The 23476-nt window shown below is 37.9% G+C and overlaps 1 long non-coding RNA gene across 1 annotated transcript in view; it reads right to left on the bottom strand.

The window, feature by feature from the left end:
• The window catches only part of LOC116654112, a 163576-nt gene extending 145220 nt beyond the window's left edge, over positions 1-18356 (bottom strand). The window contains exons 1-2 of the long non-coding RNA XR_004309034.1: positions 18161-18356; positions 4562-4678 (exon numbers count right to left, since the gene is read on the bottom strand). This is a non-coding gene — a long non-coding RNA (uncharacterized LOC116654112). The remainder of the gene's footprint in view (positions 1-4561; positions 4679-18160) is intronic.
• Positions 18357-23476: the final 5120 nt, after the last annotated feature.

The following is a 23476-nucleotide window of genomic DNA, read 5'->3' as shown; positions in this document are numbered from 1 at the left end:
AAACTACACATCACATTATACTGCATGAGATGGTTTTGTTCACAGTAACACAGTTCGGTCCATAGTGCATTAACTGTCATCCACCGCAATGGCAGCTTTCCCTACCACTTAAAGGAAAATGCAACATGAAACCTCCTTCAGAGTATGTACCATTATGGAAAATGTCCTCCGAGCAAAAAACAATGCTTTTTGTTTAAACTTGACCTGGTTAATAATGAATATAGATAAAATAAGATTAAGATGCTTAGTAAAATTTCTACATTGCTTGAAGTACTTTATTATATTGTTAGGATGTAATAGCACAGCTTAATACTGCATATCTGCTCTCATAAGGTGAAGTTCCACAACATGAAATCTCCAATATTTACATTCAGGATTTGTACCAGTAAACCTACTTTGTTCATTTAAGAATGTTTTAAACTTACTGCACGTCATGTTATTAAAATGTATCATTTCAACATGTAAACAGGTATCTAAATAAAAACAATGAGTTCAGTTCATTGTTTAAAGACCAGTGAGCTTCACTCACCAAACTATTTTCCTTCTACCAAGGAACCTGCCAAGGCGCAAGCCATTCAGAACAGAAGTGAGGACAGCCCCACTGAATGTCCACCTGACATTCAGTGGTGACCATAAAAAAACCTAAAACTAGTGTAATGTGTCCACTCAAACTTATATGCAAACCCTTCACCCTCAGACATACCCACCACCTTACTTGTCTGCTGAAATTTTGCTAGGACTGATGTGGGAACAGAGTTAAATTGTTTCCAACACTGAAATTCAACAGCAAGTACAATAAATATTTAATTAGAAACACAGCCTTGACATTAGAGAATGAAGGACTAAAATGTTGCTGCTTGTTCTAAACAAACAAACAAAAAAAAAAAGCCTACGTAGTGAATGTCAAAATACCAATGACACTAAAGGGAAAAATGAGCCACTTAAAAACTATGCATTGAAAAGAAAAAAAAAAGCATAATAATAAATGAATGGCTCAGTGGGCTAAACCAGGCAGACTTGGTACAACAAGCTAGTGCTTAATTATACAGAAAGAGCACAGCAATTTCACAAGAAGCCATAAGTAAAAAACACAGAGGGAGAAAAAGCAAAGAAAATTGAAATGACTAAACTGCCTAGGTAGGTTGGTTACTGATGTATTTGGGAGGTAGCTTGGAGTGTAGTGCTATGATAATAAATAAATAATACTATACTACATTTATGCAGTGCCCTTTAGTGACAGACCAAGGTGCTTTTCCTGGTGAAACACACGGCAGCAGCAAAACACTGCTGGCACATCAATGCCTTTTTAACACTGACTTGAAATTGCCTCCAGTAGAACTGATTTAAATTCCATGATATTTTAAAAAATTTGGAAGTTGTTATCACGGAAAATAAAAGAACCTGCTCTTGACAACTCAAAATTAGAGTTAAAAAACATTCTAGGGGAAAAAAAAAAAAAGGTTTGTAGGTGTCAGTAGCAGTAAGAGCCAAGATCAATGTTGATCAAAGAAAGACCAAATAGATGGTTATGCAGTTATGCATGTAATATTATAATGAACCAATTTAATATAACAGTTTTCATGCTCCAGGTATTTCCTAAAGAATAGATGCAATAGCTTTAATCCATATAAAACGCAAACAGAAGGGTTCAGAGTTAGGCAACAGTGAAGCAGAAAGTAAAAAGGAAGTTGAAACTGCAGCATAGAAACCCACTGTCATTAACATTTAACTGTCACAAAACAATGCCTTGAACAGGTTCAGGGCCCACATCATTTCAAGTGCTTTACCAACACCATCCACGGTTTTAGACTCTAGAATTCTTGATCTTACTCCTAGAAAGGACTGCAATAAAAAAGATAATGCTTGGCTTCAGCAGCATGCTTAGTATTACTTTGTCTGCTAAGCCTGGAGGCACAAACAATACCTCATGCTAAATACTAAACCTCAAACAACCTTCAATGACACATTAAAACTCTCAATTACATTAAGTCAAAATTGTTTTCAACAATACCACTCATCTATTAATAAAGCAATTCTGGTAGAATTTTGTAATAGGTAGAGACGAGTCTCCAGGATGTATCAAAGCCCTCAGAACTACAAACCATCTAATAGATGAAAAGAAGTCCAAATGATTCTTTAGGGGGGCAATTGCTTACCATCTGTGATTTAATTAAGACCATGAGCTATGTGCCATGAACAAGGGCTGTCAGAGTACACGGTGGGCTGACCAAGGAGGAAATGAAGAGGACTTACAAAGTGCTTCAGGGCTTTGGAACTCAAGGCAGGGAGGATGAATCTTTCATTTAGTCTAATTAATATGCATAGGTTTTAACTGATCACTTTTGATTAGTGCTGCAGTTTTCACTTTGTACTATGACCAAAGAACTGCAAATGGAGGTGAAAAAGCGATTGACAAAGGTCACAAAAATAAAAAATGAATTTCAATAAACCAGGCAAAACAAAAAAGATTTTATTTAACATCTTTTAGGTTTCCATGATACTATTGGTCCAACCAGTAAGCAAAAAGGAAACTTAGGAAATCTCTTATTTTTCTTTTTCAAAGCTGCTAATTTTAAATGACGCTGATAGCTCAAGAGACCAACATTTAGGCTATGTGCTGTGCATTATTCATATTGTCTAATAGATCACTCAGCGTCATATATCGTTTCTGCCCTAGTACTGGATGACTGAGATATCTGATGGGGGAGGATAACAACTGGCTAATAGGTTTTCTTTGTAGAAAAAAAGCCATCACTGCTAAGATTATAGAAGCTTCGGTGATTTAAATAACTTGGATGAATAATACAAATAGCAAGATATCAAATAATGGGACTTATGAATCACAGCAGAAGAAACATAGCAGTTTACTTTTTACAAGTAATGCAGTATTACTGTTTTTTTTCCTCCTGTTGCTCTGATGAGTAGTAAATATGAAATGCCCCCGAGCATGATGTTAGCCCTGTTGCCTAACCGTACATGTGGTCTACAACATTCTCTAAGACATGGAATTTTTGCTGAGATTTAATGCGTAACAACATTTTATTTGCCCAGGGTACACCCCATACTTTAACCACAAAAAAAAAGGGGGACTTAAATGGGATCCACTCCCCTCAAACTGAGTGTGTTTCTCATACCTGGGAAGTTCTCCCAGGAACTCAGGGTAAACCTGCATCCTGACGGAGAGTCCAACACTCTGAATTCTACTTTAAAACTTTAATCATCCTTTCAGGCATTTTATTTAAGTTGTATCTGCCTGAAAGTTGATTGAGACAGCTCAGTTTGATTTTGCCAAAGGCACTAGGTGGCAGTGTGCTCTGTCTTTAGCTCACCCCCCCTTTGCTAAAATCTGCCCAGGTTTCACCAGTTTATGTTATCTTCCCAAACACTGCTTACATGTTAATGAAAAGATTCTTAGCACCCATCATTATGCCTTGCCAACCATCTCTAGGTTTCTATCCATCAAAATGGCCAGTGCTGTTGAACTCAAGGACATTTTTAAAATTATGTTTACCTGCCTAAAAATAACAGCTTTTCTCCATTTGGCATTTTGAAAGGACAAGCAAAAAATTGTAATGCTGAATCCTCACTATCACAACAAAGGAAACACAAATACCCAAGGCCTACAGAAAGATTCATTGGTGCTCTTTTCTTCTAAGACTGCACCGGGAATATTATTACCATACAGGATAGAATGCTAGAGCCGTAAATCTACAATTTTAGTTACTTGCTTCCATCCATGCCATTCAGATTCTGCCTAAAAGCTTACACAGTCTTTCCTGTCTTTTGTTGTAATTCTATTGTCCATACGTAAGAGGTGATGAGCACATAATATGTATTTATACAGACAAATCTAGAGTAAGAAGTAGGTTTTGCTCAGAAGAGCTTTTAAACCATGACACAGTTTGCTCAACTATAAAGCAATCACATTAGAAGGAAAAGTGGATCTCCCATTTTCCAACCTATTACGCTGTTCTCTAGAACACAAACAAATTTGGCATAACAACTTCTTTTGTAACCATATTCTATCAGTCCTTTTGAGATGTGTCTAAATTGAATTTTTCATTGTTTGCAGGCTCGTGTATTATCTTAGCAGAAAGTTAAAAGCTTTTGGAAGCTATAGTGATCTGCAAATATTTAATCAGTAAGAGAAAGTTTTAGTCTGTGAAAGTGTAAGTATATACGTATGGCCATACATTTTTTAAACAGTGTAAAAATAATCCCAAATGGAGTTGACCCCAACAGACCATTTATGTTATTTGACATTCATCACTAAGTTCTCCTCTTGATTTCACTCACATGTTTTCCTGAAGAGTTTAAAGTCAAAATAGCATTCAGTCCCTAAGTATAAAGGCAACATCCCCAAGAAGGACAGCATATTCCTACCAAATGCACTAAGCACACACTTTGAGTTTCACATATCAGAAATCTGCACAATAGTGTCTAAAAAAAACAACTAGAAACTAAAAACAGTGATGAAACAGCTGCTTCTCAAAATGAAATGCATGTAGCTTATCTGTATAGTATAATGGTGCAATGCAAATGGTTTAAACTCTGCACCTACCTGTGTCACTGAGCTGCTGGCTGATTTTATGGAAGTCACGGCCCCTTTCTCTTGCGTTAGTCCCCTTCTCTTCTGTTCATTTGAATTTCATCTGGAGTTGTCTTTCCAAAAGTGCACCTATAGCACACAACATAGAAAGAAAGAAAAAAAAGTTATTGTAACAGTAAGTACTCCTTTGGTACTATCCTAAGTCTAACAACTTTGCATATTGATCCTAACTCAAGAAACCATCTATTTACATACCACTTGCTCCTAAATTACTTCTCTCAGAATTTCCTGCAGATTTAATGTTTACCTGTTATCAATCATGGTTTCAGCAGTTCCAAGTTAGTTATTTTTAACATTAACAAGATTCTGAAGCCAACATGTACTGAAATCTGGGTACAGCAGTTGTAGGAAATTAAACCAATGAAGCATAAACCAAAATGATACACTTTGCTCGTTTTAAGTCAGATATGAAAGCTCATTCTAAATGTAAAAAAAAAAATAAATAATAATAAAATCAGGAAATGCTCGTATCCAAAATTGCTTCCTGAGAGTAACATGTTAAACGCTTCCATCATACTGTTTTTTAGGCTCTGAAAGACAAAAAAATTACCATAATACAGTGCAGTGGCAGCCAATATTTCTGTTCTGCAGAAACATGGAACATGATTAGTTATAAAATGAGTGTTTCTGAAGTGCAGCTTTAGAAATTTAATTTTTGAAAGACCCGGAGCTCAAAAGAGGAACACACACTTTACAGTTCAAGGAAAATATTTCTGTTTAGTTTTTCTACTTTCTGAAACTATGCTTAAATTAAAAATTATATTACTAACAAATGCTTATTAACTCACTGTTTAAAAAAATAAACTGAAAGCTGCAGTGCCACATTTTTTACTTTACCTGTGCATAGAGACTATTTTTTTGCGTGTCTTGTAGCAAATATCTGTTGTGTTTGCTGTAGGGATTATGTACTATTTAGCATATATAAAGCAATGAGCGGGAATGAGAACAGTGCTGAAATTTTGGAAGACTCCAGCCACTCAGTGACTTTCTACATGAGTCAGAAAACTGTAGGCACCCTTGTCATGAAACCTTGACATTCAGCATCCTTCATTAACAGATTTACTAATTTTCCACTCCTCAAAAGGGATTTTTTTTTTTTTATTGGCACTTTTTTCTCCACTCCGTCTCACAGAAATTATTCCTAATTAATTAAAATGAAATTCTTAAGATGTGTGAGTTCATTAATTCCTGTAATGAGAAAGAACATTTTGGACCTTATTATAAGACTGTCATCAGTATCTGTTAGACAGTTAAATTAATAAAGTGATTATATTCAAATAACTCAGGCATTTGCATTTTATTTTTAACATTACATGTCTCCATTGATTGCTGTGAGACTGAGGAAGCTTTACTGGACACACAAAAGTAATCTGTGTTGATTTCAGTACACTGTATGACTGGACCCTCCAGGTGTATTTAGGGACAGAACAGCTATGGTTCAGGAGAAATCTTGTTCTGGTCTTACTTGAATCCTCAAGGAATGATTCAAGTAAGAAAGTACAGTACAGGCATCCCTTAAAAATAAAGAGAGAAGGGTCCCTTCCTTGTTAGAACGCAAAAGGCTGGAAACAAAACGAGAAAGTGGACACATTATACTTGAAAAAATAGCTAAAGTGGGACACAGCAATAATTTGGAATAATATGGAAGCACTTCACTTCCATACTCTACTGACAGGCTGTGAAGAATACCCACTGGCTAAAAGCAATATACAAGGTGGAACTAGAAGTCCCAATATCTCCTGTTCTTGTGAAAAGTCACGTGTGTTTTGTAATGATCTCAATATGCAATTTTCTCAAAAGTGATACTCCAGCTATACAGCATCTCTTTCATGCTTTTCTAGGACACTTCCAATCACACGAGAGACATACAACCTTAGTTCCAAAAGGAAATGCTGCCACTTCGAAAATCTTAAATCAGTCAGATGAAAAAAGGCTGGTACCAGTTAAAGCATTAATTTACAAATCCTTTTAACTCGCAAATCCCAAATCTGATTTTTAATAACAGGTTTGTGCTCTACACATATCCCTGCAAACTGAAACATAAGTATTGAAATGTTTTGTTCTCGAACATTTTTCCATCAACAACAAAACTATTTTTTTCTCCTCCTCAGCATTTTAGAACATGTGAGGTTAACAAAGATGAAGTCCACACCAAACTCCACAGCTCTGTGGTGCGGATGCAGAGCACGCCTGCAGAGCTGGGAATCAAAAGCCACAGGCAGGCAGGAAGGTCTTTGATGTAAGCTTGTAACCTAAGAGCAAGAAATGTCCTTTTCCCATTCCTAACTAACCTAATAACCTAGCTAACATTCAAACATTATTTTGTTCTTCACAGGAAACTCACATGGTTGACCAGTAATCCAACTCAAATATTTACCAAAAATTCACACAAATCGACACATCATATTCTAAAATATATTGATGTTTCTCTTTGCATTACAGCATATCTCATCGGATCAACGACAGATCCACAGTAGAATAAGAAAATTGCATGCATGTGTTGGCCTATTTATTTTCCTCTCACCCAGAGATGCTATTTAAGTTGTTCATCCAATTATACATTGAAACAGAACTAATATAATATTGTATGTACAGCATTACATTTCAGATTTTAAAATATTCTACATGCATGTACATTACATGCAGTAATCCCATGGTTGGTGATTTTGTTTCTTTTTCTTCCTGTAATGTACTTCTAAAGACCGAAAGTAACATTTATTTTTGGACTGGGTGCTAAATTAGGTACGTCCTGTAGTTTCAATTTCACATTTAAAAAGTGCTTTTATGAGAGGCCAGATCTCAGTAAAAATAGAAGCTTCAGGTCCATAAGAAAGCAAATGAAGTTCATAGTTAGAATTAATGCTGAATTCTAATTAAAATATGAAGGAATATCTGCTTGTGCTCAAGTAGAAAGCGATTACTTTGCTTAGCAGGAAACAGTCAACAATTACATATATGCATTATGAGCCATTAGCTCAGTAGATGATCTTGTAGGTTCAGAAAGATGTTAATGGAACAGCTGCCAGATAACAGTGTGGCTTCAGAAATACATGTTTTGCCATTTGTTATGTCAGTGTCATGGCATACATCTGCCTGCCTGATCCAAAGACCACCAAAGCTGATGGAAATCTGTTCAGTGACTTATGTACCCATTTGTGCAGAACTGAGAAAAAATCAAATCTAGACAGGTAGACAAATTCTATTATATCTTGTCAAAATAGATTTAACTGGGCTTAAATACTTCAATTTGTTCTTAATGTTTGTGTTAGATAAGTTTAGCTGTTCCAAAGTTCACTGTGGTGGGTTAATACAGTGGTTACAAAGCAGCTTTCTTGTCTGCTTAACACAATGCCACAATCCTTTATAAAGACGATTTTTGTGGCTGTAACATCAATACATTATTTTTATACATTATTAGACAAAACCATCTCTACTGTTGGAAAAAGTAGTTTCTAGTGCTTAAGTAGCAAGATTCAGTCATGTATTCAGCAATGAATTCTTCACATCCATCTTTTCACAGAATCACAGAATTATCAAGGTTGGAAAAGCCTCATAATTATTTTTTGTTGTTTTTGTTTATGTGCAGTTTCTTAAAAATCATTTGACTGTTTACTATTCAGAATGGAAAGGGTAAATTACCGAGTACTTCTGTTGTCTCATGGAATGCTCATTATCTAGAAAAAAAAACCCTTTACACCTTCCCAAACCAGCAGCACATTTGTACTATAACTTTTTTAAGCTGACAGCACCTTCTCTCCAATTGCAGTATTTAACTCCATATTATAACCTGACAGCATCTCTTCTCTACCCTGCTCTGTATTACCTACCACAGGAGTACAACTGCTGCATCCCCTTGTTATCACCATCAATAGAACAGACAGTGATATCTTCCAACAGAGGGCAACACACTGTAAATAAAAGGTACAACGCCACCTTCCAGATATGATACACATCAGCTATTAATGCTATGCATGCTTTTTTCTACGCAGACAAATAATATGACAACCACAAGCAATGTGTTAAGACAGATCTTATTTCCTTTTTTCCAGAAGCTGTCTATAGGGAGTAATATGGAGTATCAGCTGCATGAGGAAATAGATGACAGGAAGGAATACAAAGCTGATTGTCTTCTGTGCAGAAAGCATCCAGTGGCATAGAAAAAGATATACTATAAGAATAAAAATGAGAAGACCGTTGAGGACATCATTAATATCCACATAATATTCTTCCAGAGTGACAGACAAGATCTTTTTCAATCTTTTTACACAAACCATCTTTGTAAGTCACACAATGAGTAGCTCAGTTTGCACTCTTGGCAATTGCAGCTCCCCAGCCATCACCCAACCCATCACTGCCACAACCTGCTCAGAGTGAAGTCCATCCATCTTCTCCCCACTCCCCACTTTCCATCAGTTCTGAACACCTACAGTTTCCAGATGACATGCTCAGTACTTTCACCAACACTACAGATTCTTTCTCACTCTCTCTCTCATTAGCAATGCTTATATCAAACCTCAGTCCCCAGCAATCTAACAACAGAAAGGCCAGAAATCAGGTTCAGGATCACTGACATATTTTTTTTCTAAGTTCTGCTAGGGTTGTGTTCTCAGACTTTGTTCCTGTATTTGCTCACCTTTCTTTCACTGAAATTACAAGAAATATTCTTACCAAAACTTCAACATAATACTAAAACATGTTAGGCACAGTACATTTCTCAGTAAAAACTGGTCATTTTCATACTTCTCCACATTTTATTAACTTCAACTGTCTTATCTTCCAGACCAAAATGCTGCTCAAGCTAATAAGCACACACTTAAATAGCATACTGTAAGATTTAAATGACTACATGCCGACATACCAAATGCAAATCAAAACTCCTGAGAAAGCTGCAAGAAAATGCTTTAAAATAGCTATCAAGAATAAGAAATGCTTAGATAATGAGAGACTTACACAGCTAGATTAGGATTTTAAACATTCAAAGGAGATTGTTTTCTTTCTATGTATTAAAATCCTATTAGAAAGGAAATTAACAGAAAAGTACTAAGCATGCAAAGTTTGAAAAGCAAAGAATTGCAAAGCATACAAATCAGCATGAAGTTAAGGGGAACTCCCAGGCAATTCAACAAAATGACATGGTTATTTTCTTTCTGACACGGAATGCTAAAATAGCCCAGAAAGCAAAACTGGAATGTTCTTCAGGACTTTTTCCTGTATTGCCTTCTAGCTGGCACCGTACTCTTCCTGCAAAAACCCTAAGGTTTCAGTCTAGGTTACAGCCTCATCTGGCTCAGACTCTGCTTGCGGAAGCTCTCAGAGATTACTTTGGCATTTTAGTATTTTTCTTTCAGTAAAATCACAGTAAGTAAAAGATTTTGCATAAGGTATCCTTTGAAAAATTCTGTACCATAGGGAGGGTTGTTCCATGCAGGATCTGGGCTTCAACAGTTCAACTGTTTCAGCTGTTCAGAAAAACTAATCCATTTAGGGTTTTACTTCAGAATCTAACGCAGTAGTTTTCTATCAGTATGTGGTGTGCTTAACTCGGATGATAGTGTGGTTTTATAGATGTTTTAATAGTTTAGAACAATGTTTGGCAAAGGCACTAACTATAATTAGATGGGCTTTTTCAGACAACGATTGCATATAATTGTGCACACAGAATATTGAGCCCAACTGAGTCCTCATTTCAGACAGGACCTCTTCTCTAAGAGCAACACGAAAATTTTCTGGCTTACAACCATATTAGCAGAGTAAGCAATTACTTAGAGAGCGTATAGCATAAAGCCAACTAGCATAAACTCCCATAAAACCAAGTTGAGAAAATACAGAGCTAATTCTAACAAGATATGAAAGCCTTGTACAAAGTCATGGCTTTTTAAACAAGAACAAATGATTAAAATATCTTCTCTATTGCACTGTTTGTTCTTCCCTAGCATCAAGGAACAATGACACAAGTTATTTACATTACTACCTTAAGTTAAAGGAGGACCACAATTTAACACAAGAGTTGCCATTGTTTCCACTGAAACTTCTACAAGCTCCTGCCATTGAGAAATGGATCTCTGCCTGTTAACATAACATAAACCTCTAATGTTACATTAGCAGTGTGTGTTTATAAGAATAATCCTTGGAATATCACAAAAAATAATTCTTTATAAAGTTCTCATTTATCAACATTTATGAACATTTGGCTTCCAATTTCTTGGACCATTAATCCAAGTTATCTCAATAAACCATGCCAAAAAAAGTTACCAGGAAGAAGTAATTTATGGAATTATTTTTGCTTACTAACTTTTTTGGAAAGAAACAATGTTAGCACATGAATTATACGTCAATAAAGCAATACACTTAAATAACTTTCCAGTCACATACTGGAAGAAAACAATTTCAGCTAGAAGAAATATGGATGAATTCTTTACTCTCTGACTCTCACTGAATGCAGCTAAATGACAATGATGCTCTTGATCAAGGTCAAAATTATATTCTTCTCTTCTAGGACTGCATGGTAACACCATATACTGTCTCACTGTCCCTTCTTTCTAGCCTGTTGACAATACTTTTGCTAATTGCTCAGTAACCAACCTTCATTTCTACCTGACTCATTTAGCACTGTGATAGCAGTAACTTTTTCACTCTGATTACAAATAGAAGAACTTTTTCCTATTATCCAATCTGACCCTCCCATTACACAGTCCCATGCCATTCAACAAGTTAAATAACAGGTGAAATACAAGACGTCACAACGCATTCATGGTTCAAAATCAGGATGAATATATTCTGTTTAATCGATCCACAATAAATCTCTGCTCTCTTAAATCATTCTCTGAGTTCATTACTCATAATGTATTCTATCCCAGCTTGATTGCTTTTGAGAAAAGTTTCTTTGTGACTTATATTAGCTAGGAAATTTCATAAAATGCTGACTAATCTTGCTCTTTGGTCATTATTTGTTCCATTTCTAATAACAGTAATTTATTCTCCGAGTCTCTATACCTTATTATACATCTGCAATTTATTACTAGTTTCTCAAATATTGGAAAGTATTCCGTTATTTTTGTGGAGTGCCCTTTTAAATGCATGAGTGATTAAAAGCAGCTGGTTACTGGTATTCACACAGTGAATCATAAGTTGTATTTACCTCCAGACAGATTACATAAATGAGCCAATCAGCATGATGCTAAGTTTTAATATCATCATTTTAAAAATTTATCAGATATTTAATTAGAATCATTAGCTAAGAACACAAGGGAGATGAGAAAGGCTTCATGGATGCACATGCCTATGCAGCACACAGCCTTTTGCTAGCAGGGCTGAGCTGGCTGAGCCACAGACTGAGGTGATCGGCAGCCACACCAATGACCTGGTGAAGCACAGAACTCACAGCACTCTGTTCCTCTACAGACTTCATCTGCTAACACTCAGCTCAGCACCAGCTGTGCCCCTCAATGCATTCTTGTGCATGGGGGAAGGGAGAAAAGCTCACATCTGGCTGGCAAAGACTGCACACAGATCTAATGTACAAACAAGAATCAGACTTCAGCTCATTCTTTCCTCATAACCATCTCTTCCTTCTGACTGTACTCTGCAGATTTGTACAGGCAAAAAACAAGCAAAGGAACGGAAAAGCTTAACGCTAAGGAGAACACCATCCTACCGTCTCCCTAAAGTCAACACCACAAGGTACTCGCCAAACATAAGCACAGAAATTACTGTGAGAAATGTAAAAGCCTGACTCCTCTAGATTCAACAGACGTTCTAATTGCTGTGAGAAGGAGCAGCATCGGAACAAACAGAATAACATTCATGTATATGAGTAACAAAAAAAATAATATTATCTTAAATATTCTTATCAAGACATAGACAAACATTTAGACTAGCTCATATTTATAAAATCAGAAGCACCACCTCCTTTTCTTCCTTCCCCTACACAAAACACTAATGAAATCCCAGTCCTTCAGGTCTACCTTGTATTTGCACATGGAAAACATGAAAGGAATTTAATTAAGTCAGTTGAAATACAGAAACCAAGACAGACTGTGTGGATGTTCCTGTTCTGCAGTCTTTTTCAGCAAGGAATCAGAACATCTCCTAACAAGTGTATTTCATTGTCTAACCCATGGCTTTTTACTGTGCATCCTTCATTGTATTGTACTGAAAAACACACTGTAATCTTTTAACCGGTGCAAACACCATGAAGGAAGCAGTCTCTAAAGTAGTTACCACCTCTGTCCTGCAACTAAGAGCTGTGACTCAGCCAACCAACTTATTTTCTCAGAATACCTGCTATTCCTGGGTTAAAATACAGTCTTTTCTTTTGCATCTTTGAGTATGGTACTGCTATTTGACCCAAAAAAAGCTTTTTTTAGAACTGCTTCAATTATGTTCCTATATCAGCTGCTTCACACGTGATAAGATAATCAACTCTTCTGTGAGATTTCCTTCACTTGCATATTAATGTGCTCATCAACCTGATTAGGGAATGGAGAGCAAAATTCTCTGGAGGACAGTATGCTCACTCTGAAATACTGTATTTGACTAATAATCCAAAAAGGTTTGAATAGCACATTCACAATCACTAAACATTTTTCCCCCACAGGCTCCTTATATCCAACTTGTGCATCAATCAAGCATTTATATTCTTCAAACACCATTAAATCAGCCCATCTTGTATTTTATAGTTAACAAACAATAGCTTAAATCTCACACCGAGGAGACTCTTCTGTTTGGACATACAAAGTCTCCTAGGGAAAAACTGGCCCAAAGACTGGCAAGGTCTACTCACACATTTACTGCTGTTAAGTCTCCTGCATTTAGGGAATTAGCAGTGACCTGACAGAGCAGCTATATGCTCCTTTCACAGTAATTCTGGTTGCCAAAATAATTCCATAAATTGCTGAATTTACTGGATGTGGGATATTATGTAAAGCACTGAATGTAAAAAGTCACTAAATATAAACCCTTCTCCCAAATTGTCTAAATACATCTTTTTTAAAGTCAGTACAAACCAGACAGTAACCAAATAGTCTGTTCTGTTCTAGGACATTCTTGGAGTCTCATCTACCAGAAGAGTTTCCAAGGTGGGAAATAAATGCTGGTACAGCGAGCAGTACAGAGCTGCAAGAACCCTTCCTGTTTTTCTGAACATTAGTCTGGACTTTGGAGCACATTGACACTGCTGGCCTCAGGAAAACCAGAACATTGAGTAGAACGTGCAGAAATAACCTCATTTACATCACTTGAGACTTCTTACCTTGTACCTGTGGCAAAGCAAGTTGGCCTATTCCTCAGCAGGAGCTTCAATAGGAGGCAACAAGTTTGTCACTGATGGAAGGCTTTAATGCATCTCTCAAAAGCTCAAAACACCCTTTCATTTACATTTCCACAGCATTTCCACTGCTTTCAACTGAATATTTTAAGCACATCACTGCTTGTTTTTGTGATGAATTAATAAGAACTCTCCTCTCTCCTAGAGTTTAGTCATCACGCCAGCTCACACACTGATGCTCTGAAAGAAGACAGCAGAATCTACCCCAGCACACCACACCACCAGTTGGGCACCACTCTCTGTTTCCTGTGTAGTTCATTAGGAAAGTTGATGGAGATACCCACTAACCCGTGTGGCTCACTGCATACCGTCCTTCACAGGCACTTCTACCAAAGTGTTTACTGTTCAGTATGTTCTTAGATGCTATAAATCTTTCTCACTGACCCTAAAATGCCTCTAGGGAATTATTCTACTGTTTATTTAAAGCACTGACTGAAGATTCTGAATTAAAAATATTTTTTTACCAACAGTTAACCTCATAAGAATGAGAGCGCATCCAAATAGTCTCTTTATTTCTATATGTAGATCTGTGCTCTATTGATAACTTCAGAGAACCATGATTTTTTTTTCTCTGCAACAAAAGCAACAAGAGCTGCATGGACAAGGTGCCCTCTAACTCTGTACTACATATTCACAGCTACATGAACTGGATTTTTGTTGACTGTGAACATTAATCGTGTAGTGATTTAATTCACTGTAAGACTACAGGGCACCTTCATGAGCACAGAACAGAATCAATTTTACTTGACTGCAGCTTGCCAAAGAAACACATGGAAAAGTGACTTAAAAAAATTACTAAAAAGAAAGAATTTTTTGCCTGACACAAGAGGCAAATTATAAATGCAAAATAAAACTGCATTACCATTTTTAGTAAGGAGGAAAAGTTAAGCACTGAGGTGGTAATTTGCTGAGGCTGGAGTCCAGACAGAATCTCAGAGAGCAGGAGACATTTGAAATAAGAAAACTTATCTGTGCCACTGAAATCACACACAGGTGCACAGGATTCAACACCAGATAACAGCCAGCAAAGGACTATACCCATTACTGGTAAATGTTATCCCAGAGGGACAATGCTACTGTATCACTGCCATCCCTCTTCTTAAAAGTTTTCTCATTATTCTTCAAGCCTTTTTTTTTTCCATGGTATTTCTCAGAATCACACGGCCGGCTGCTATTGCTGCAGGTTATGCAGAGGATTTACACGTATCCACTGCCAAATGGCTGGAAAGCTATTGTAGAAATTCTAATCTATAATGCAGTTCTAGTCGTTCTAAGAAGAAATACTCTCAGTTATGACTTTCATTCTTTCCTTTATAAGTGCACTCCTCTTACCAACAATAGCTCTCACAGGATGCAGGACATACCTAATTCCATGTAATCACAAATGAGCACTAATGATTCTCCTTTTATTTATTTATTTATTATTTTCTGTATAGCATCATTCTATTTTGAACCATAAGAACAGCAATAACTGAACACAAATAACAGGCACGGATTCATCTATTTCAAGAGGTTTCCTTCCCTCCTTGTCTCCTGCTTCACTACTTTAACAACAACAACAACATCTCATTTCATACCTTAAGACAGCTCAGCACTGCTAAGCTTGTTCCCTGTCTAAATGGAAGGAATGCCAGGTAACAAACCTAAAGGATGACTGATTTGTCTTATAGCCACACAGTAATAAACACCAGAACTGAAGACTGTAAATCACGCCGGTATTTTGAGCCAAGGCTGGAATGCTCAAGATTCTAGCAAGCAGAACAAGAGGAATGTCACTGCCTGAGCAAGGAGGGTTCATCCTCTGCTCTCATATTTGGCCCTGTAAAATTTCTAAGCTATATAATGCTATGGTTTTCCACTTATTTCTTCTGAATAACTGCTCTCAGAATGGAGCTGCTCAGAGCTGCATTTAGTATGGCCTTCATAAATAACTCTTCATTAGTACGACTTAGTAGTAAAGTGGAGCTAGTCACAATTATTTGAAGCTCTGTGAAATACACAGATTGATCTTTCTACTTTTAAGATCAAATTCCATCCTTATTTCAAATAACTTGGTTAATTGCAGGCAAGGGGTTTCAGCTTCATAAATACAATAAGGGAGCTGAAGAATCCCTCTCTGATGAGTACTTCATTACAATGCTTCCTTGACTTCTCATTTTCAGCAGTTATGGGTAGTTCTGCAAAATCCTTCTAATGGAGGACAAGGCTGCAGTTCTGGGGAGCAGAAGGCATGGCTGGGGGTTGGCTTTTTACAGTATATTGGAAGGGTTTGGAAGCATCGAGTTGTGAAAAGAAAATCTGACAGCAGTTCCCCTTATGCATGCTAGAGCCGGCCATTAAGTGTCATATGACGGGACATTCCTAATGGTAACATAAAACACCTGCACTAAGGAAAAATGAATTGATACTTCAACAGCACTGATTAACACAGGGATCACCCCCACCTACCACTTCCTTCCACTGCAGGACTGCTGCACCAGCATGAAGACGAGCTGCATCTCATCACACCTTGCATAAAAATTGAGAATCACACAGTAAATACCTGGAGATTGATTGAGAATCACACAGTAAATACCTGGAGATTGCTTAAAATTATTACAGTAACTACATCAGGCAGCGTGCCCCAGCCTCGATCCTTCCAATCACTGAAATGCTCATTTAATTGAAGCCTTTAGGACAAAGCAGTTAAAAAGAACATTAAAAAAACAAAACACAACAAACTGTCAGAGATTCCAGCCAATGAAGTATCTTAGTCAATAATGCATGAAAAAAATTGTTGCATTTAACGTTTATTTGGCATAATAGCAGGTCTGAGCTTACCATCTTTGACTAATTTGACTCCTTAAGTCTGACTGATCACTGCTGTATCTCTTGGCACTGCTTAAGGACGTCTCGGCTAAGCAGATCATTTGCTGACATTGTCCCCAGTGAGCAATGGTCATTACGGCTCACTCACATTAAGCCAGAGCTGCTCCCTAGCAGATGTTCTAATAAAAGAGCCATCCCAATTTGTTACATTTCCCATTAAAAGAATAAATAATGTATTTTCTACCAAAATGATATTAAAATGCTGGGAGATTCATAAAAGTCCTCCAGTCTCATTCAGAGGAAGAGGGAGGAAGGCATTTTGCAATATACTGACAAGACTTTTTGCTACCAACAGATCACTGCCACAGCTAACTTACTTATGATAGTCTAAGAACACCAGCCTTCCTAACAGCAAAAGTAACCACAACTTCACTAAATTGGAAGGACACATCAAGGTCTATAAAGCAACAGGATGAAAGGAGTCATTAGCCTTCTATTTGTTCCCTGTCCCTTCTCAGCCTTTAGCTTCCAAGAAGCTCAGTGAATGCAAAGTCAAGCAACATGTCTTTAATTAATATCATCATTCCAAACTCAGCTTCAAAGACAAAACTCTTAACACATTATGTGCATAAATCAAACACAGGGCTGGCAATGCTTGTGGTGGACTGAGCAGCCACCTCACACAGCAGACACCAACAACACGTTGAGCACACAGCCCTGCAGCTCCAGTGGCTCAGCAGTGCAAGGAGCAAGCAGCAATTCCAGAACCCAGCACACCCTGCCTGGATCAGAAGGAGAACAGGGATTTGGGGCTATGTAACACTATGGATGAAACATAGAAAGTTTGTTTTCTGAAAAAAAGCATCGCTGCATTGGGCACTTGGAAGCAATAATCAGGATGTGAAAATTTACAAGAGACCATGGATTGTCTGATCTTTCCATTAGGATTAATTGTAAGCAGTGTAAGCAGAGTCATAAAGAAGCCCCGGAGGGAAAAAAAAGAATATCTTCCCTATAATTAATTGTGCCGTTTGACTAATAAAACAACTTATATTTCCATTAACCAAGCGGCATGCAAAGAGACTTGATTTTCAGATCCACTTGACGTAAACATAGCTTATCTTAATTAATCCTTCTGCAGGCTTTGTTTTGTGGAACTCATTCGTTTCAAATAAAGCAACTTTTATCGACACCCAAACAGTATTTTGATCTGTGGAGCCTCAGGTGTGATGCAGGAGCATAGGATGGGATGCAGCAATGTACCTGCATCACTGATGCTGGCATCACCTCAAGGTCTGGCTGGGCTGCAGCTGTGTGAGCCCTGGGGCAGAGGAACAAACAGCTTCGGTTCTAACACTGTGATCCACAACTGACCCGAGTGCTCACAGCCACCAGGGCAGCCCCAGGCAACCCCGTACCTCACATGAATACGGAGTTCATCGTTCCTTTCCTCTCCCTTCGTATCTTGAAAAACAGCCATGCAATCACTTGAAATCACTTGCAAATCTTATCAGGATTTGTTGCAGCACCTTCTGAAAGCATTTCCAAGGCGATATCGTGGAGTTTTTTGGTCTTTTTTTCCCCATTTCTGCCCAGCAGCGGGCAGCACAGGGGGTCCCATCTGGCGGCACGAGACGGGGGCGGCGCGAGGGGAGGGAGCAACGGCCGAGCAAAGAGGGGAGGAAACGGCCCTGCTGTTCGCTTTGATTTCGTGCAGTGCACAGGAGCAGAAACATGCCTTAAAGAAGTGCATTAAGGCAGGAGGTGACGCTGCAAGTTAGCAGGGCTGCAGCTGCTACTGACGTGCTTTCCTGCATCGAGTTCTGCATGCACATGCACCCCTGTGATTTAATGGTAACAAAATGACTCTTTTTCTTTCTATTGCATTCTCTGTCGAGATTTGAAATAAAGCAAAATAAAATATGCCCAGACAGCAAGTCGTTTTTATGTCTTTGACTGAAAACCTTCAGGTTTGGTACCAGCAGGAGCCGTCCTTCATACGCACTTCTTGCCTTCCCAGAAGGTTCAGAGGTGGACATGAAAGCAGAACTTTATGGGCAATCTCTTTTTGCAGAGCTCACGAACGTCCTTTACTCTTCTTGTCTTCAGGGCTCCTGCTCTGCTGTGAGCTGAGCAGGCCGACGCTGCTCTCACTGCTTGCCCTGGGATTTGCACAGAGGAATTGCAGTAGGGAAAGAAGCAGCAGGGAAAAAAGTCAGAATTGCTGCTGGGATTACAGAGAGTGCGTGGGCAGCAGACAGCACTGCAAGAGCAGGAGAGGAAAAGAAATGGCTGATGTTACCTTGTTTAAAAGTTAAATGCATTTTAACTCCGAGTTATGCGTGTAACTGGTGGAAACAGCAGGAGTAATTGCAATAAGGCACTGGTATTTTTGCAACAAACCTGAGTGCAGAAAGAGTGCTCAACAGCTGCCCTGAGGAACAAGGCTGGATATGAGAGCCAAGGTTGGATATGCATCCACAAGACATGACTTATTCTGCACATCCTTCATCCAGCTCCAGTGCCTCCACGTAGCCTGCTTTCAGCCTCACTGCTGTAACTGCAAGGCTTAGCAGTATGCTGTGTAGCTGTACCAGCCTAGATTTGGCCTTTAGTGGTTTGATGGTTTCATAGCTCTTATTGCCAGAAGGGATTTCACATTACAGGCTTTTATTTTGTTCGTATTCCACTTGTTTATTTTTATAGGTGAGCGAAAGAGACTTCACACAATCTAAGGCATGGAAATTGCTATCCATTTTATACCTTCCCAATTTATTTGTATTAAATCAATGCAGAGAAATACAAGGGTGTGAGCACACAGGTGTTTGCACTTGTAGTAAAGCAGTTCTAAAATGTTGCTTGTCCTTATCTGAAGTGCAGTAGCTGGATGTTCCATTGCTTATTTACTGCAATACAGAACAAATTAATTTGCATTACAGGTTATAGAGGCTATCCAGTCTCCACTGCTTGGCCTCCTCAGTACTGCATTAGTGGAGGGACGCCAGTAGGAATCATTTAATCTCAGAGATTATTCTTGAAAACTGTTTTAAGAGCATTAATCTTAAAAAAATGTAATAAACACAAAGAACTTGAAGAGGGAAATCATTTCTCTTATAGTTTTATCAAACATGACAGGAAAGCATCTCTGGATCCTTTACATTATTACAATTTCAGATGCAAATGAAGATAGAAATCTAAGGTGTACAATCCACAAGCTTTTTGCTCCTGCTCATAACCAGAGGACAGAATTGATATAAGACCAATTAGGATCATTACGTGATAAGAATATTTAAGCAGATAATGAAAAGAAATGCATTGTGAAACAACTGATTTTGAAAAGAACATTTCTCCAACACCAACAGCAATTAACACTTACATGCTTTGAGAATTTAAGGTGAACGAGAATCTCACCAAATATTATTTTGACCTGTGTTTTATAGATGAGGCCACTGTGGCATGGAGTAAAAACCTCAGAACCTCAGAAGCTTTGCTTTCCTATTTTTATCAGGAATATATATATATATATATACATATATATATATATATATAAATATATATGGAAACTTACCACTTTTCTTTTTTTTAATATATTTTCAATGAAAGCATAGAGTCACATTGAAATCAAACTCCTCTGCATTATAAGAGTGCATTATAAGTGGCCCAGAAGGTCAGGTGTGACATGGAATGAAAACAGAAGTTACAAACACTATAAATGTTCTCAACTGAAGTCTCTTCAGTTCTGACTTTTACAGGGAAATTTGCTACTGATAGCTCACTTTAAACATATATATTTGGTTTGTGCACTTCTACAGGATTTGAAGAGGACAGAATATTGTTCTCTTTATCACCTACTGGAGTCCAAACAGTGTGGGAGGTTTCCCCTTACTCTGTCTGAAGTGCAGACTGGGATTACTCCTAACTAGCCAAAATCCTTGCAAAGAGCAATTCTGCACATTCATCTGCAGGTTACTCCGGAAGCCTCTATTCATACATTCAAGAGCTGACAGTGGCAATTCTGCATGTGTGGAATTAACGGCTTCCACGCAGCTACACACATTGTTCAACAAGATTATTCTGAGGGAGGTAATGCCACTACCACCTTCTACTAAATGAGGAGGCAGTTTTAGTCATAATTATGGGTTAAATTACCAAAGTGTAGAAAATACTGTTTCCTATAATAAATATAAATTATAAAAACCGATTTAGAATTCATGAGTAATTTAAGGAATGGTTTAACGTATGTCACATGTTATGAGTAAAAGAAGGCACTGATGTGTTTTACCATCTCTCTTCTTCCAGGAAGGAGGCACGCACATTCTGAAGTTATTCCCTGGGAAGCTCAAGGGTAGCCTGAGGCCAGGCAGCCTTCAGAAGAACTCGCAGCCATTTATGCTCATGCTACTGAAGAATTCTTTATTGTATGAAGCCAAATTAAATGCTGTATCTCAGTCCTAAAAGAGTTTGGGAGGCTTCAGATGTATCTTAAGAATAAACTCCAGAGATCCTCTGAAACTGTGAGAGTTAAGGCAGCTGTGATTCAGTTGTACTCAAACTGTGTATTGAGTACCCAGTGAATTTCTGGTCAAGCATGTACATCAAAACCAGCAAACACTGAAGGAGTGTTTACTTTAGCAGCGCAGTTCTGCTATGTTCTAACTAGTTATCAGTGTTGTGTTTGAGTTCAATCATTAAGCACTTTTTCCCTTGTGCTGCTGAGTCAAGAAAAACTTGGACTGAGTAAGAACAGAAGCAGCATTCAACACACAGTGCTTTACTGACAGAGACATGATAATAAAAACGTTTTATCAATAGATAACTACACTAAATAGCACAAGAGATGGAACTCGCACCCTGAGACCACAATTACAACACATAGAAGAAAATCCATTCCTAAAACCTGTACCCATCTCCTATCGTACTACTGTATCTAATCAGGGATTTTAGGGGAGATGAGAGTTTTCATAGCTGTCTTCTAGGATGACTCAATGCAATAAATATCTTTCAGGGAACAACTTGGTATTTCAGTCACAGGATTTACTGTAGTTGGTTTTGCTGTCAAGGTGTATTTGTCAGGCATTTATTCTTCCTTTGCCCATCGCTGTTAAAAAGATTGTGAGTGGTTAAAAAGAAGAATGGAAAATCAGCCAGAAAATTTGTATGACTTAATTAAAGGAAGAAATCAAAGAGATTATAGCCAACAAAGGAAGTTTAAACAAAAAATTTACTACCTCTGCAAGAAACTCTCTGTGTAAGGTAATAAAACACCTAACACTTGGGGTGCGTTGTGAGGTGGATCATATATCTTCTGCTGTTGCTGTTTGCTGCACAGCTCTTCTGCACCAGTCCCTGAATAAAATCACCACCTTCAGCAGCTGCAGCTGGATCTTGTTTTAGGCTGAATAATATTTCCTTAATATTTATCTTTCTGTTGATACATGAGACCTGTCTAGACTGTCCGGCAGACCAGAATTCTAGATTCAATTTCCTCTTGTTTTTCAAAGTCACTGATGGCAGGGAAAAAAAAGAATAAAGAAAAAAAGTGGCTTTTCCTGCTTTCTGAGATGGAGATGGGTTTGGCTACTCATCATCACACAGAAAACATTTACCATTTTATGATACTCACTCTTTAATTGGCTCTGACACATGAAAAAATACATATGAAAATCTTTTTACTCAAATTAGGCTGAGAATGCACAGTTAAACTTTTTTTAATAGAAGGTGAATTTAGAGATTGTATTTTGTTGTATTTAGTTTTGCTGAGATGATGCTGAAGGTTTGAGAGGAGGCACTGAGGGCTGTGTTACAACTGACATCGTGCTGTCAGAGAAGGAGGCAGTCCTCATTCAAGAACACTCTTAATTCAAACTTCAAAGAAACTCAACACAAACCTTATAACAGACTGCTGGAGTTCTCACACTGATTTCTATACGAGGCAAAACAGAACCCAGGGAAGAAAAGATGTGATCTGGAAGCTTGCATGCCAGTGTGGGATATACAAGGACCTGATTAATCTCCTACAGGTATAAGCAAACATAGACCAGTCTTCCAGGCTGGATCCATGTGGTATGGATGGGGTATGGACTGTGGAGTAGCTTCATCTCACTGTGCCTACCTCGTGTGTCTAGGCACTCATCTTTCTAATGTCTGCAAAACATCACTTGATGCCTATGGAACTGCTCAGTATCAGCTTCCCGCAGATCAGCTGTATGAGGAATCAGTCAAGTGGGAATCTGATCAACACGTGTTTATTTTTCTTAAAAGCTTCATGTTTTATCAATAAGCACGTCTGACATGATATCTATTCCTGCAAGTCAGAAACATAAGAAGCAGCAATTGCATACAACTGCAGAGCTAATTCCTCTGAGTAAGTTTGTAAGTAAAGCTGGAGAGAGTTCCAAAAGCTGGGAGACAGGCAAGGAAAATTAGAAATATCTGAGGAAGTCATTTTGCAGCTCAATTACTGCTGCCAAATGTCATTTACACTTCAAATTGAAACAGAATGCTTGTAAAAAAATCCATATTTGCTTGCCAAGTACTTAACAGATCTTTGGTTAAAATTCAAGGTACGTTTCTTGCATTAGAGGAATTGATTTCTAACCTAGTTAACCTCGGTTCTTCTGAATTTTCTCCATATCATGAGAGGAGTCTTGTATATCCTTGTTTCCCACCCAGTTCTATTCCTTTTTTTTCTCTCTTATTTCTTCTATTCCATTAAAAAATGGTGGGTTTTTTCA

This window comes from Coturnix japonica, chromosome 15 (genome assembly GCF_001577835.2).
Source record: "Coturnix japonica isolate 7356 chromosome 15, Coturnix japonica 2.1, whole genome shotgun sequence".
NCBI lineage: Eukaryota > Metazoa > Chordata > Aves > Galliformes > Phasianidae > Coturnix > Coturnix japonica.
This window is presented reverse-complemented; position numbering and strand designations above follow the sequence as displayed.